Here is a 15,272-nt window from a genome sequence, read left to right as displayed (position 1 = left end):
CATACGATGTTCTGGATTGGGGATATCTGCAAAGTCTTCTTGCAAAAATCGGCTTGGAGCAGGGCCCGATTCGGTGGATTATGGCTTGTTTTGAAAATGTTAACTATGCTGTTTTGGTTAACGGTTTTCCCTCTCCCTTCTTTCGGGCGGAAAGGGGCCTGCGACAGGGATGCCCACTGTCGCCTCTTCTTTTCATTTTGGCCATCAATCCTCTGAGCTTGCATATCAACCGCGCAGTGGAGGCAAAAGATTATGTTCCGGTCAGAATTTGCAAGCATATACATATATCTCATAACCTCTTCGTAGACGACGTTCTGCTATTTGCTATGCTTTCTAAAGTCTCTTGGATATGCATCAAGTCTATTCTTGACCGGTTTCAAAAGGCCTCTGGGCTTGCCATCAACAAGTCAAAATCGGTCCTCTTCCACAATGATACAGATGAGGTCTTCATAAATTGGATCTCCCAGCTCTTTGGGATTATCTCCAGGCCGCTGTCTGATGGAATCAAGTATCTCGGTTTCCGCCTTAAACCTAAGGCATATTCAAAGGATGATTGGAGGTGGCTTATTGAACGTTTTCATAGCAAGATTTCGTTATGGGAATTCAGGTCCTTATCTCTGGGTGGAAGGGTAGTTCTTGCCCAAGCAGTATTGATGCAGCTGTCGGTCTACTGGGCCCATCTCTTTCTTCTTCCGGCTAGCATTATTCAGGCCATGAACAGAATCTCTGCCAATTTTATATGGGGGGCAAAAGCGGAAAGAGGCAAAATCCATCTTTCAAAATTGGACTTCTTATCTATGCCAAAAAAATTGGGTGGTTGGGGTCTGAAGGATATTAGGATTTTTGGAAAAGCCCTTGTCTGCAAATCCTTATGGAGGGGCATTTTTGACACAAATCCATGGAGTGCAATTATCCGCCATAAATATCAAAAATGAAGGAGCTTGGAGTTCTGGTTCAGGTTTGGCTCTATTGGTATCAAACAAGGGTCTGCTATTTGGCTTAGTTTCAAGAGAATTGAGCATTACTTTCTTGACAATCTTAAATGGAGAATTTTTTCTGGTAGGAAGATCTTCATTGGTCTCGACTCTTTTGCTGGTTTCAAAGGAAATCTACAGGTTCCAGATCCTCTTCTTTTTCACCTCCACAGGTCTGGTATTTTCACTTGGAACAGGATTATTGATAAATGGGAAGGTCCCTATCCTCTGCTTAAGAATGCTGCTGATCTTGGTATCCCTCAGGCATTGTCTTTCCTCTGGGATAACCTCAAATTATCCATTGATCGAGCAGGTCTCAAGCAGGCCGGGATTGATGACCATATGGTATGGTCGTCATCTCTCTCAAACTCACAAGCAACTGCCAAGGACATCTACTCGGATCTCATGTCTAAGAAAATTAAGCCGGCTAGAAAGATTTTCCCAGTGTTATGGTGGAAGCTCGCCTGCCCCCTCAAAGTGATCATATTCTCTTGGCTTGTCTTTTACAACAAGAATTTAACTTGGGAAAACTTGAGGAAGCGATCTTGGCATGGTCCCAGCAGATGTGTGTTATGCAAAATGGAGGAGGAAATGAACTTCCATATGTTCTTCAATTGCATGGCCTCCCAACAAATCTGGTATGATCTTGCTTCGTATTTTTCTTTTCAGCACCCTAACTTCACTTCTGTTGATGCAGCTTTTGCATGGTGGGGAAGACAAGATGCTAACAAACGCCCAATCCTTCCCACAACAATCTGGTACCTCTGGAAATGGAGGAATTTAAAATTTTTTGAGGATTCAAACATTTCCTTCAAATATGTGTTGTCTTCTGTCTCAGCACTCTATCCTCCTATCTCATGACTGCAGCACGTCTTGGAGGGTATAGAGTTTATATTTTTGATCCTGAAGGTTGTATTCAGAAATACTGTGGGTTTCTTCTCCCATTCCTGAAGTACAGTGTGTCAATGGTGGTGATGACTTTTTCCTCAAGTTTTCAATATGTTCCTATGTGATGCTACAGCTCTTCCTTTTCTAGATGCTATGCTGTTTTTCTCCTAAAATATGTCTCCTTTCAGTGGCGGTCTTGTTTCATGAGACCCATCAAAATTATGATGTATATATTGCCTTAATATAAATATAATACTTTTCTTTAATACTTTTCTTTCTGACATTTTTTTACAAACATTTAATTCTACATGCTCAGGAATAATACAAGAGAGGGAGTAATGGGACTGTTGATTTGGGAAATGAGAAAATATTGTACCCGAAATTCATTCGAAATTCATTGAAATTTTGTTAGCTGCTTACTTACTGATTTTGACTCGCGAAAAAGTGAATAGAGACCGAAATTTCACTTCCAGGTGTTCATTGAAATTTAATCCTGCAGCCCGCGGAAAAAAAAGATGGTGGATACAGCAGCAGTTGTCATGTACTGCTCACGAGAAAAATGAAGAAGATAAGGTCGTCTGAGTCAGAAAATTAGGAGAGGGCAAATAGCGGTTTCTTGACTTGATTGATTTACCGTGGGCAAGAAACTGGCGATGTATTGAATTGATTCAGCGGGAGAAAAGTGACGGAAAATCTTTCCAAAACGTTAATTGTGCCATTCATATAAAATTCAATTCTAAAGACCTTGAAAAAGGTGAGGAAAATGGGCCTCTAAAAGGGTGAGCATAGAATCTTAGGTGCAGTACTCACCTGTGAGCTATATCTCCTTCTTTTTAATTCAAATCTGATTTTTATCTCTTGGTTTTGAACATAGCGGTAAATACAGATAAATAGCCATTATTTCTTCAGGTAATAAGTAAAATCTCAGAGCATGAAACAAAAATTATAAATTACAAGATACATTAATAGAATTTAAAGAGTGAACACAAAAACTTAACAGATTTATACAGGCCTTAAGAGAAAAGATGTACACGGCTCTGTAAATACATATCTTTATAAAAAAGAGAAGAGTTCAGCTTTGATATTCCATAAATAAAAAATTAACCCTTTTTCGGAAAATTGAAAAAAACAGTGTTCCTGAAGATTTCATATATATATGATAGGTAATGCATAAGACCTCCCACATAAACCACTCATTGATATTACAACAGTAACACATGGAAAATTAGTGAATACAGTAGGAAATTTCCACAAAAAGCATAAGGAAAATTTGTGTACAATGCATTCCAATTATCAAAATGTACAGCCAGATTATATGAGGGTTCCTCGCCTTCAACAAAAGAAATAAAACAGTAACAGTAATACCAGTAGCTTTCCATCTATTAGGCACATATGCGAAATGTCAGTATAGCCAAAACCCTGACCAACAGACCCCAAATATTGAAACGGCTGAACAAGCATATTAGACCCTAGGACTTAGATTCCAACAATCTCCCATGACATAGTCACTATCCTCACTATCCTCTAGAGCTATGGCTATGGCTCTACACAATTTCAGATTCCAACAACCTCCCATGACCTCCATAATTGCACAGTTGTGCCTCCCACTGTTCCTTGAACTGCACACTTCACACCTTCAGCCCTCAATATTCTCCCTTTCATGTTGGAACTACGTAATGCACAGAGATGCTAGCCTCCCTTGGCCTCCAAACCTGTGTGTATGCTTCCTCCAGTTCCCTTCTCTCCATCGGAGCTCACTGCCCCTAGAAACTGCACATATTTTCCCTTCAGGCCTCTCGCTACCCATTCTCCCTTGCCTCTTAAAACTGTGCATTCTGTCCTCCGAGAGTCTCATCCCACGGCATCCACTTCGTTATTCAGACCCTTAGTGGGAGTTACGCAATTTTTCTACTGTGTGAGGATTGTGCAGAAAAGTTCCCCAATCAAGCTTAAGTTGTGCTCTGTGTAGTCTTAGTGATCAATCTCTCTCCCTATTAACTGGAATACGCAATGCGTAGTCATTGAGCCCTTCCTCCTAGTCTGTGACTTGTCCTGGGCTCAGTTCATGAATAATAATGCATCATCTTAGACTAGGGAGTTTTCAGATTGATGTCGTCTTGTCATGAGTGAATTGCAGGAACAAGTACACTATCAAGTCATGCAAAAATCATGAAGAAGAATAAGAATAAGGAAATCATGCTTAAAGACTCACTTGTAGTTGAACTTACAAGCGGACCTATCAAGAGAAAGCAAAGTGACAGAAGTTTGCAACCACCTTCTAAGACCAATGATCATTGAACGCCCCTCATGATCAAGCTATGTGGAGGAGAAGAGAAAGCACATCCAAGAACACATCTAACATTCAACAACAATAGTGACTTGACATTGCCACATCATCAAGCCAGTCCATGTCAGTAGTGTCATGTCAAGTCGTGTCATGAATTTTCATATGCCACATCACTAGTGTGGACCATGTATATTGTAATCAAATGTATTGTAAAGTGGAATTCCAAAGGACACACATGAATACAAAGAGTCATGTAAGTTGAAAATTCATAGGAAGTTGAACAATCATGAGGGTAGTCAAAGGCGCACAAGGGGGAAACATCACCCCTTTGGTTATATATACCCGCTCATTATATGAGTAAATGATTTTTCACCTTGGCTCCTCCCGCAAGGAATTAGAGATATTATCTAGTTCTTTGAAGTGCAAGGAGTGACTCCAATGTCCCACTATTGGGGCTAGTGATGTACCATGTAAATATGTGTCTTCGAACTTTTACTTAATAATAGAAGCCTTTTAAGGCCAACACGTTCTTCACACATGAACTATGGATGCTTGTAAGACTATTCTATAGATGTTTTTATTTCGTGTTTTCTTTCACATGTACTAAGATAGTTGAACTATTTCGGTTATTTTAGTGCTTATCTTGTTGAGAATTTGTTCTAATGGTTCTTACCATTGTCCCATCCTTGTGGATTATTCTCCAGGATACTAAACATATCTTTCCTTATTTATTGGTTATCACGACTGTGGCATCCGCTGCGGACTATTACGCTGGATGTTATATGAACCTTCCCTTGTTTTTTGGTAGTAATTACTATCACATCCACTATGGAATATTCCAATGGATGTTGGATAGATCCTTATGGTTCATGTGTGTCCCTTCCTAGGTGGTACTATTACCTCTCACTTAGAGGCTCACTTTTCTCTCCCCCTTTACAGTAGAAGAACCTCGACGCAATTTCACTGCACACTCACTAGGCATACTCCCCTTGCTTTTCAAATATACCATTGCATCACTCTCTTTTGCTGACATTTAGAGCCAAGAAAAATCTTGAAGGATTTGGAAACTTAGATAAGAAGCACCAAACTAATACCAATGTTAAATTTTACAATTGGAAATATGTTATCATCCAATCTATAATAAAGGTATCACCCATGAAGGTACAAGTTGTTGAGGCTTACAAGGTAATGGTGAAGTTTCATGCCACACTACACCATATATATATATGCCCATGTACACCTAACTAAGCAATGGTTGAAGTACACATATAGTCTAAATGAGAAAATTTTGTCACAAATTTTCAATGAATGTCTGCAAGAATGATACACTTTTCCTACTGAACAATAGCTAGAGGTAGAGAACATTAAAAATGGCGAGGAGGAGGAGCACAAATATTCTAAACAAAAAATAAATCAACCTCACCAGAGGACGAAAATCCCAAGAAACAATAATAGGAACATGAAGAAGAGCATCCTAACACACCGCGGTGGGACTTTGGAGAAGAAGAAACAACACTAGTAACTAAAAAGAGATGATTACAAGGTCATCAACGAGGGGAAAGGAATAAACAAAAGGCTAAAAGTCTAATTGTCACTAAGCCACCTTCTCTCTTAGAGGAGGATTTATAGAGAAATGTTGAGCAGATAAGAAAGATGTCTGAGTAGGGAATTTCCCCTCTCATCGCTACTATTTAAAAAACGGAATAAGAATATAAATATTTGTAGAATTGGACACAACAACAATTAAAACAAATTTTTATTTTGTTTGTATCATCTAGGGCAATAACCCCATTGAGTGCAACAGAGCACACTACTACAATAGAGGTAACTAGTGCACCACCTATGATAGAAAGTCAACCACAATAGTCGTAGCCTTATACATCCTTAACATATATTCATACCTTGCCTATTCCACCCATCATAATGTACTTTCTAGACACTCACATACATTAGTGGGCCCAAGATTTACCACAGGCAGACCTTATTTTTTCACAATTTCATTTCAATATCTCACATCAGTTACAATAAAGTATTACATAGGAGGTGCAGTTTCATGCACATGCTACATCAAAAAAATTGATTCAGCTCATCAGTGAGCATGAGGATTTTCAAGCTAATCACACGCAGTTGGTGGAAGTGTGACAAAAATATGAAGGGAGATAAAAGACATTGAGATAGGTAGTTGAGGAAGTGTGTAGAAAACTTTTGGGTGTTCCCATGGATATTAACACTCCTGCAAAGGAGAAATTGTTGAAAATTCAAGAAATAATATAAGGGAAAATGTTGAGGAAATGTTGTTGCAAATGAAGCCTTTTACCTCACCAAAGGAAATAGAAAGATAAGAAAATGTACAAGTAGCTTTTGATTCATTTGATAATGCATAAGAGCTTGAGAATGGATGCACTAAGTTATATGAAGTTAGCCGAGATTTTTGGAATAAGTTGTAGGATAGTACAGAATTAAAGGAGATCGACACCAAATTCAAAATGAAAAGAAATGAACTAAGTTTATACGCGAAAATATGATCACCCTACCAACACGAAAACATTGAGTCGTGATGGTAGAAAGTACGACACCGGGAAAGAAAAAAATCAGTAAAGAGTGGAGAAGGAATAACTTACCCAAAAATTTGTACACTTGCAAGGTGAAGCAATGCAAATCATTGAGAACATTACTACAACATAGACCAAAACACACCATGTACTTGTAGACAACCAATCTATGTTGTTGTCTCTTGCTATGCCTATTGAGGTAGCATAAAAAATTATCAGTCTAGTAGAAGAAGTCAAGGCTACGATGCTAACAACCAAGAAAACATTTAAAATATTTACGAAGAAAACTATAGACATACTCTGTTCTGAAGGTGGGAAAACAAACCAAAGTGGCTTGGGGGGCAAGCCATGAATAGTGTTGGGGGCCTGTTGCGGCCAAGATGGAAAAGGGGAATTGTTTTGAAATTTTGGCTCTAAGTATGGAGAAAACGCGTGGTAAGGAGGAAAAAGGGAATACCACATGTAGTATAGGTTGGTGGATACCATGCATAACATAGAAATGTGAACGCATATCGTGCATATGTTTGACATACCACACAGTTGTATGCCAAAAGCAGCGAAGGCCACAACATAATAGGAATATGTGGTTTTCAACATCACACTCTCCAACATTATGGGTCAACTAATTATGGTGAGATTTGGCTGTGATTTGGCTTATTAGGGTCAAGCAATTGATTGTGATTCATCAAAAGAATGGAAAACTCTTTAAGGTGAGCTAATTAGGTGATCTAATCAAATATTCCGAGGAGTGAGATGCTAGAGATTAGATTATGTAAATAACTATCGTCACTTCTATTTTGTTGGCTTCTTAATTCTTTTTTGAATACTCATTTTAGTAATTGTAATGGGGTCTAGTTGGATGTTATGAAATTAATTATGATGGTTTGTCATGACGGCCTAATTTTTTCCATTCAAGCATATGATACCCCTTGTGTATGTGTAACTAATCTTTGCTGCTAATATGAAGTATTCGAGAATTTTTCACTATTTTGTCATCATTCTACTGTATATGCCCATTGTATAAATAGTTATATGAATGAATGAAATATGAAGTCATTGTAGAGCCTTTGGTGAATCTCTTCTATTGATATTTTATTTTGAGTAGTAATACCACTAATGGTGTTGATGTATGAATGAAACTATGTTCCCCTATTCTGTGTTAGAGTTATTTTTGTGCTAGTACATTGAACTCATGTTGAATGGTTACTTTGTTGATTATGAAATGAATTTATATTTAAATAATGCGTGTCATAGTTAATTGGGAATATTATAGCATGTGTTGTGACTACTTTTTTAGTAACATATGACGAACACCATAGTTTGAGGTGGATTTTTTGGAACTGAGGTTGTATTTATTGCCCCTTTTCCCTGGAAACCTTCAAAGGTTCTTGCAAACCCATCAACATACCTCGAGTGATACCTCACATGTACTTAGGTGTGGAAAATATTTTGTGCCTAACTGGTTTTTGTTGGCTTAACTGTAAATCCTCGATCACCCCTATGTTCCAACATGATTTATCTTCTTTTTATGGATAAACTAATGTGTGCTCCAAGTCCTCTCACATGTTGTTTTTACATGAAAATAATATTATGTTAGTAAAATAATTTACGTGTCACATTTTGAAAAAGTACATAAAAGTTTAAACTAATAGTGTTTCCCTACAAACTTCACTCAATATTATGATTGAAAATGTTTTCAAGTGAGGTATGTCAACTCTCACATTGATAGATGAACCATCAACGATTATGGGTGATCTATAGATAGTCCATAGCTCATTTTCCCTAATTGTACTAAAAGAATGACTAGTTAATTAACTATATGATATTGCTTGTACTTGTTTCTAATCTTGTATCTCAAGATCAAGATACATCCTCTCCATACAATTATAAAATCCTTGCATCATATCTATATCCTTAGGTACATGAAAGTAATTAGGTGCTAGGAAAATCGTTGTAGGATGCAAAACCCCTATGCAAAAAATACCACCTTTTGCCCATAATGACCCATATTGGTATGATATATTGATAAATCATTATTACATATTTGATGATATTTTTTCTTTTACCCTATTCATGATCTCATATATAAAACTCATGCATGCAAAATTATATTCAACTATCCTCAAACTTTATACATTCAGATTGCAAATAGACGTACCTTTCATTACACGTGACCAAACTACTTATTGAAGATTGTATACTCTACTAGTTTACCAACTTTTAACCTTGACAAAAGAGTATTTACCCAATTTTCATTTCATACAAATGATCTCAATGTAAATTTTTTCTCTACCACCCTTTCTAATGCAATGAAATAAGTGGTGAACCCATTGTCACAAGGTTTTAGTAGATTTCTAGTTTCAAATTTTCTAAATATAGTCAAACTTGGTCAATGATTAACAATAGTTTCAACATTTGTCCTGCTTACCTACACCTGAACTGTTTTAACCATGCCATGGGGGGCTAGATCAATACAATGTGTTACACAATATATCTAAAACAACTTAGGAAAATGATTCATTAATAGCTCACTAACATGGACACAAGTAAATAAATTATTAGTGACAACTTGGGCTACATTATGCTCTCTTGTGAAGAAGATAATGTCACTCAATATTTCAATAAATATTCGGGAATCTTTGTTTTTTACCTATAATAAATGGTAGAGAAATGAATCACTCCCTAAGGACAACAAGGAAGAGTGTTAAAAAGAGCTATAGAATAATGATTGGTCTAACCGTTATTAACAAGAGTTCATATATGAATATTTCCTCCATTCCATGTTTGTTCCTCTCAACTCCTTTGGTACAAAGACTTTCAAATTTGGCAATATTGAAAGATATGAATAATCAAATATGACAACTAACCTTTCTTAATATGTCCTCAAACAATTAGCTTTTAATAGTATTAAAAGTATTTTTGTAGCCAATGAAAATATCATAAATTGCATCATCTACCCCATTTCGCTCTAATGGCTACTAATATTTCTTCAATGTTTTGTTGTTTTAGATTAATATATGGTAAAGCAGGTTATTTTTTTATCCAAATGGCTTAAAATATCTTGTAGATGCCATGAATGGTGGCTCAAAGGAATTTGGTGTTGAATTAACAAAATTTTCTCTTTCGATGAGTGTATCTTGCATTCATTTTCTTCTTACCTCTTGAACTATGTTTCCTTACCTTTCCTTATTTATGTGCATTGACGTTGGAAGTATTTTAGTACACATTCTCACACACCATTTACGCCAATAACACTAAACAAATGAGTATAATTTAGTACATAAACTTGTCTTTCCAGGTACTTCCATTTATGAAGTTTAAGTCTAGGTGCCATTAGCTTCTCTAGAGGGTCTCAAAGTCCACTATTGATAAGGTAAAAACATCCATTCCATGAGTTATATTGGGATATAGATTGAAAAATAAATAAATAAATTAAATTTCTAAGATACAAACGAGATGATGCGGATAAACCTAATTATGACGTTGTCTACGAGTGCGATAGAAAAACAAGGAATTCCTTGTAAAGCTAAATAATAGCATTCAATGTTTATAAATGGCTTGGTTCAAGAAATGGACCAAAATCAGGGTACTCTTTGTTATAAAAAAGGTAAATCCAATAATCAAATTACTAAGAATATGTAAAGTTACAGCACAATAAGCTTGGAAAAGATCAAAACCACATGTTGCTGATCATTGAACATAACTCATAAATAACCAAATCACTTGCAAAAAAAGTATCCACAAGGGAAGCAAATAAGCTACAAGAGAAGTAAGTTTTCATGAACAGGTTTCTTTTCTCTAACGTGGTAAGTATTATGTACAAGTTCCCCAGCGTGAGAAAGTGAAAGGATTAAGACCAATCAGTGTGGCTTGCAGTCTGATTTTTCATACGCGCCTTCTACTTTTTCAAATTGTTGTGTTCGATGAAAATGGAATCAATTCCAATGAAAATATATGGCTTTTGTAGTGTAAGACACTGAATACAGCAATGCTTATAGGCGTTGTTTATTGAGGTCACAATTTTGCTTAGGAAGTCATTTTTCATCTGGCAATTTTTTAAAATCCAATCATAGAAGTTTTTAAATCATTTTTGTTTATGGTGGAAATAGATTCATCACCATAAAAAACTACGGAGGCACCCAAAGTATGTAACCCATATTTGTCAAAATTCCTGCAAGATTTTAGCCAAAATCTTGCCAAAATTTCCACTATTTTCCAAACAAAATTTTGGCCTCGTTGGACTACTTTTATATTATATAAAATGGCCATTAATGCGAGCTATTTTTCACATTCTGTATGTTGAAAGTATGGTAAGGGTTCACTGCTCCTAGTCATGCTCATGAAACCTTGACATACTTTTGACAAAACTATAAGCAACTGAATGTTAAAGGATAAAAAATGTGGAGCAGTGGTTAAACGTGGAGCAGAGATGCTCTTCAAAATTAGTTAAATATAATTTCATAAGAGCCATTAGTAATAAATGACTACAATGAGACTAAGCTACAATTCAACTGAATTGAACTGAACTCTAACTGACTGTGACACTTGGATGGACAATTATGACACCTAGCAAGTGGTTGGAATTAGAATATCCAACACTCCCCCTTGATTACAACCACAAACAAAAGGTACATGCTGGTCTAAGTCTAAATTAAACAAATTACATAGTCAAATTTCCTTTTCTCCACAAACAAAAGGTACATGCTGGTCTAAGTGTAAATTAAACAAATTACATAGTCAAATTTCCTTTTCTTTTTATTTTCTTCCATATCTTGTATCCTTTAAATTGCTTCAGCTTTGTCTTTTCATGACACGTTTCAATATTTAGTTTCTTTATTTGTTGGTGCAACTTTTCCATTGTTCCACGTTGTCCATGCATAATTTGTAGTGTGATCTTCAACAATTTTTTGAACATTAATTTGCTGCAACATAAGATGAGAATAAAATTTTATCTCTTCAAAACTCCAATACCTAAAAATATCATGAATGTTTTCATCATCCATGTTGTCTTCAACATTCATTTCTGCAACTTCTATGCAGACTTTATCAAGACATGGTGTTGCAAGCCATGCTTCAAGGAAATTTAACTCTTCTTTATAATTGTCTTGTTTACCTGCACATTGGAAATCAATGTTAGGATTAAAAATATTTGCAGAACCATATTGGTTATGTTCTTTTTGCTTTGTAATGAGATCTTTTTCTCTTTGTGCTTCCTTGTCTACCTGTGTTTTTTTAATTTCTTCAAAGAGGTTTTCTTCCACTTGGTTTTCAGACTCAAGTGAGATTCTCTCACCAAATAGCATCATGTCCATATCATGTTTTTGTTGCATCATCTGCAACCATTCATCATTAGGAAACAAGTTTTCATCAAATTTAACATCAGCAAATTGAATTGTTGGATTCAGCATAATGTTGGTTGCTTCAATGGCAGCGTCATTTTCATCAGCAAGCTTTGTTGTTGGATTCACCAAATCTTCGTCCACTTGTGGTTGTGCACAATGGGGTTCATGAAAAACTATGTGCTCCTTCTCTGGTGCTTCTACAAATTATTTACAATCATCATCCACTTGTGGCTGATCACAGTGGGATTTACCAAACTCTTCATTTTCAACCCAATTACTCCCATTTTCATCAAAATTCCTTTCAATGGTATCCCAAGCCTCCTTCGTTGTCTGGGCCTCTGCATTAGGGGCAGAATGTTGTCTTCTACAATTCTTTTATGCATTTCAATTCGAAGGCGTTCTTTTTCTTTATGGTTTCCAAATATTTGAAAAATATTTTGAACATTCCATGTCATCTCTTTGACCTTCTCAACCGCTTGGCTTTTCCCATTTGTTGAGCATTGGTTCATTGTGGCTCAACAAGTAAATCGACCTACATACATAGTGGTTGCCTCCAATAAAAATATCGTTGTGGTGGCTTTTGTGTTGCTCAACTTTTACATAAAAGAGGTGTCAACAAATTCTCTATAAAAGTAATATTTTCCTAAATGTCTTTTTGAAAAATAATTAAAACGTAACCCTTTGTTTTAAATAAAAAATACTTTCAAATATAAACCATATTTTTTTTAAGAATATATATATATTTTAATATGTTTTTTTGCATTTTATATACGACTTCCCAGCCCTCAAATAATCTCTTTTATACGACATCCATATAAGCTCTTCTGTAAAACATCTTAATATGAAGGAAGCCCTCTTTAAAAAAATTATTGAGTTTTCACGTTATGAACGTGTCTTTTCAATTCACTTTAGACATGGTTACGTACGTTTCATATGAGTCGAATGAAAGATGGACGAGCATGGAACATGTTTTGGTTGTCTTTGCATGTTAGCTGACTTCGTGCTCCAAATATTCATGCTTGCGTTGGAATTTCAAACAAAATTTCGTGCACTTCTATTGAAGCCCTTTCTTTTTGTTAATTTTTATTCTTTTTTTGCTAACGCTCAGTTGGCGTTGGTGAAGCCAGCCCACGGCAGAGGGAAATGGTGAGGATAGGGAACGTGATTTGTTGATGCAACGGGATGCGTGAGTAACGCAGCGCGATAAACTTTGGTGGGTTACACTCAGAGGAAGGAAACAATCTGTCTCTTTCGCTCTCGTTTCTTGGCCTTCATTCACTAGCTACGTAGCCACTGGTTTCTTTTCCTCCTCGATCGATTTTTGCTGTTGTTGTTGAGATTTTCTGTTTTATTAAATTTGGGAAAAATCTCATGTTTGTGACAACAATAGGATTAGTTGCTATATTAGCTCCAGTGTTTTTTGAGGAGGAGTTAGTGCATTTTATATTTGTTGTGAGGGAATTTATGATTCTGTTTTATGCTCCAGTTACATAGAAATGTAATCCGTAAAGGATTGTAGGAGTGTGTAGAGAAAATAGAGAAAATAGGGGAGAGCTGAGAGCATGTGTGAATTATTAGATTTGTTGTAATCTCCTTTGAATAATAAGATTGCCGATGCCTCTGTTCTGGGGGACGTAGCCCAGATTGGTTGGGTGAACCATGTTAAATCTCTGTGTTATGGTTTTGTGAGGTTTTTTGTTTGTGTTGTGTATGTTTCTATTATTTCAGTTGCGCTTTGTTTAGTCTAACAAGTGGTATCAGAGCGGCGCAGTGGAGCGTGGAGGGCCCATAATCTACAAGTCTCTGGTTGTGGAGCTGGTGCGCATGAGAGATCGGCTGAAGGTGGAGTTTCAGCGATTGGCGCGGTTTTAGCAGAGACAGTCACACCAATTTCTAGCAGAACGGGTTGGTGCGGTTTATTTTGGAACAGACGCGCCAATTGGCGCGGATCCGAGTCTGATACTCGCACCAGAGATTCAATATTCAGATTGGCGCGGAATCGACGGGATTAAGCGCGCCAATTTTGCGACACTTAAATGGATTTTGCTCTGGCGCGGTTGATCGGCTGTCAGCGGAGCGCCAGGCAGTGGATGTGTTTTAGGCGCGGTTTTTTCGCTGTCAAGGAGCGCCTGGCAGATTTTCCCTCTGGTAAACTTGCAATTTTGGTTTTTTCTTTTAAAATTGTGATTACACGGTACGACAGAGGCATTTTTTAATTCAGAATTGGAGATTGTTTGTTTGATACAACATGGCAAAAACTCAAAGTGCTCGTTTTTAGATCAAGAAGTTTAATGGCAAAAATAACTTAGAGATCTGGAAAGTGAAGATGCACGATTTGCTTGTGCAGCAAGGCGTGGCGAAGGCGCTATTGGGAAGATCCAAACAGCCTTACCCCATGATATATGATGAATGGAATGAATTGGATGGAAGAGCTCTGAGCGGTATTCGACTGTGTTTGGGGGATCATGTTTTGTTTAACATCGTGTTAGAAAAAACTGCTGCCGGTTTGTGGACAAAGCTGGAGAAGCTATACATGACAAAATCCTTGACCAATAGGATTCTTCTGAAGCGACAATTATACAGTGTGTGCATGAAGGAAGGTACATCTATTACTGATCATTTGAATGTCTTTAATACTCTGCTGGTGCAATTAGAAAGCATAGAAGTAAAATTTGAATCAGAAGATAAAGCTATAACTTTATTGTGCTCGTTGCCCGAGTCATGGGATCATTTTGTTACTTCTATAAGCCTAAGTACATCAGAAACCGTTGAATTTGATGATATTGTTGGAGCTTTGTTGTCCGAAAAGACAAGGAAGAGGTCAAATGCCGACACCTCTACATCAGAAGCGATGATGGCTAGAGGTCGTTCGAGAGAAAGACGCTCTGGTAAGCACAACGACTCACGATCAAAATCGAAAGGGAAGAAGAGTAAGGTAAAGTGCTCGTTTTGTGGCAAATCGGGACATTTGAAGAAGGACTGTTGGAAGAGACAACAAGCATCCAAAGAAGACTCTTTGACAACGAAACAAGAGGAAAACACGACAGATACAGGTTTGGCATCTGGTTCAGGTATGAGTGATGAAGTGTTATCAGTTAATTTGTCAAATCATGATCAACATTGGTTGTTAGATTCCGGTGCATCAAACCACATGTGTATTCATAGAGAATGGTTTAAGACGTATAGATCAATTAATGATGGAGTCGTGTACATGGGTAATGATGTCACA

The 15,272-nt window shown here is 36.8% G+C and overlaps 1 pseudogene; it reads right to left on the bottom strand.

Annotated features, from left to right (window-relative positions):
- Nucleotides 1-11,518: 11,518 nt before the first annotated feature.
- Nucleotides 11,519-15,272, bottom strand: part of LOC149139640 (nibrin homolog) — a 48,614-nt pseudogene continuing 44,860 nt past the window's right edge.

This window comes from Pinus tabuliformis, chromosome X (assembly GCF_031772625.1).
Source record: "Pinus tabuliformis cultivar Carrire ecotype Pingquan chromosome X, CPIR1, whole genome shotgun sequence".
In the NCBI taxonomy this organism is placed as follows: Eukaryota; Viridiplantae; Streptophyta; class Pinopsida; order Pinales; family Pinaceae; genus Pinus; species Pinus tabuliformis.
Note: the sequence above shows the minus strand (reverse complement) of the source record. Positions and strands in the feature narration are given on the sequence as shown.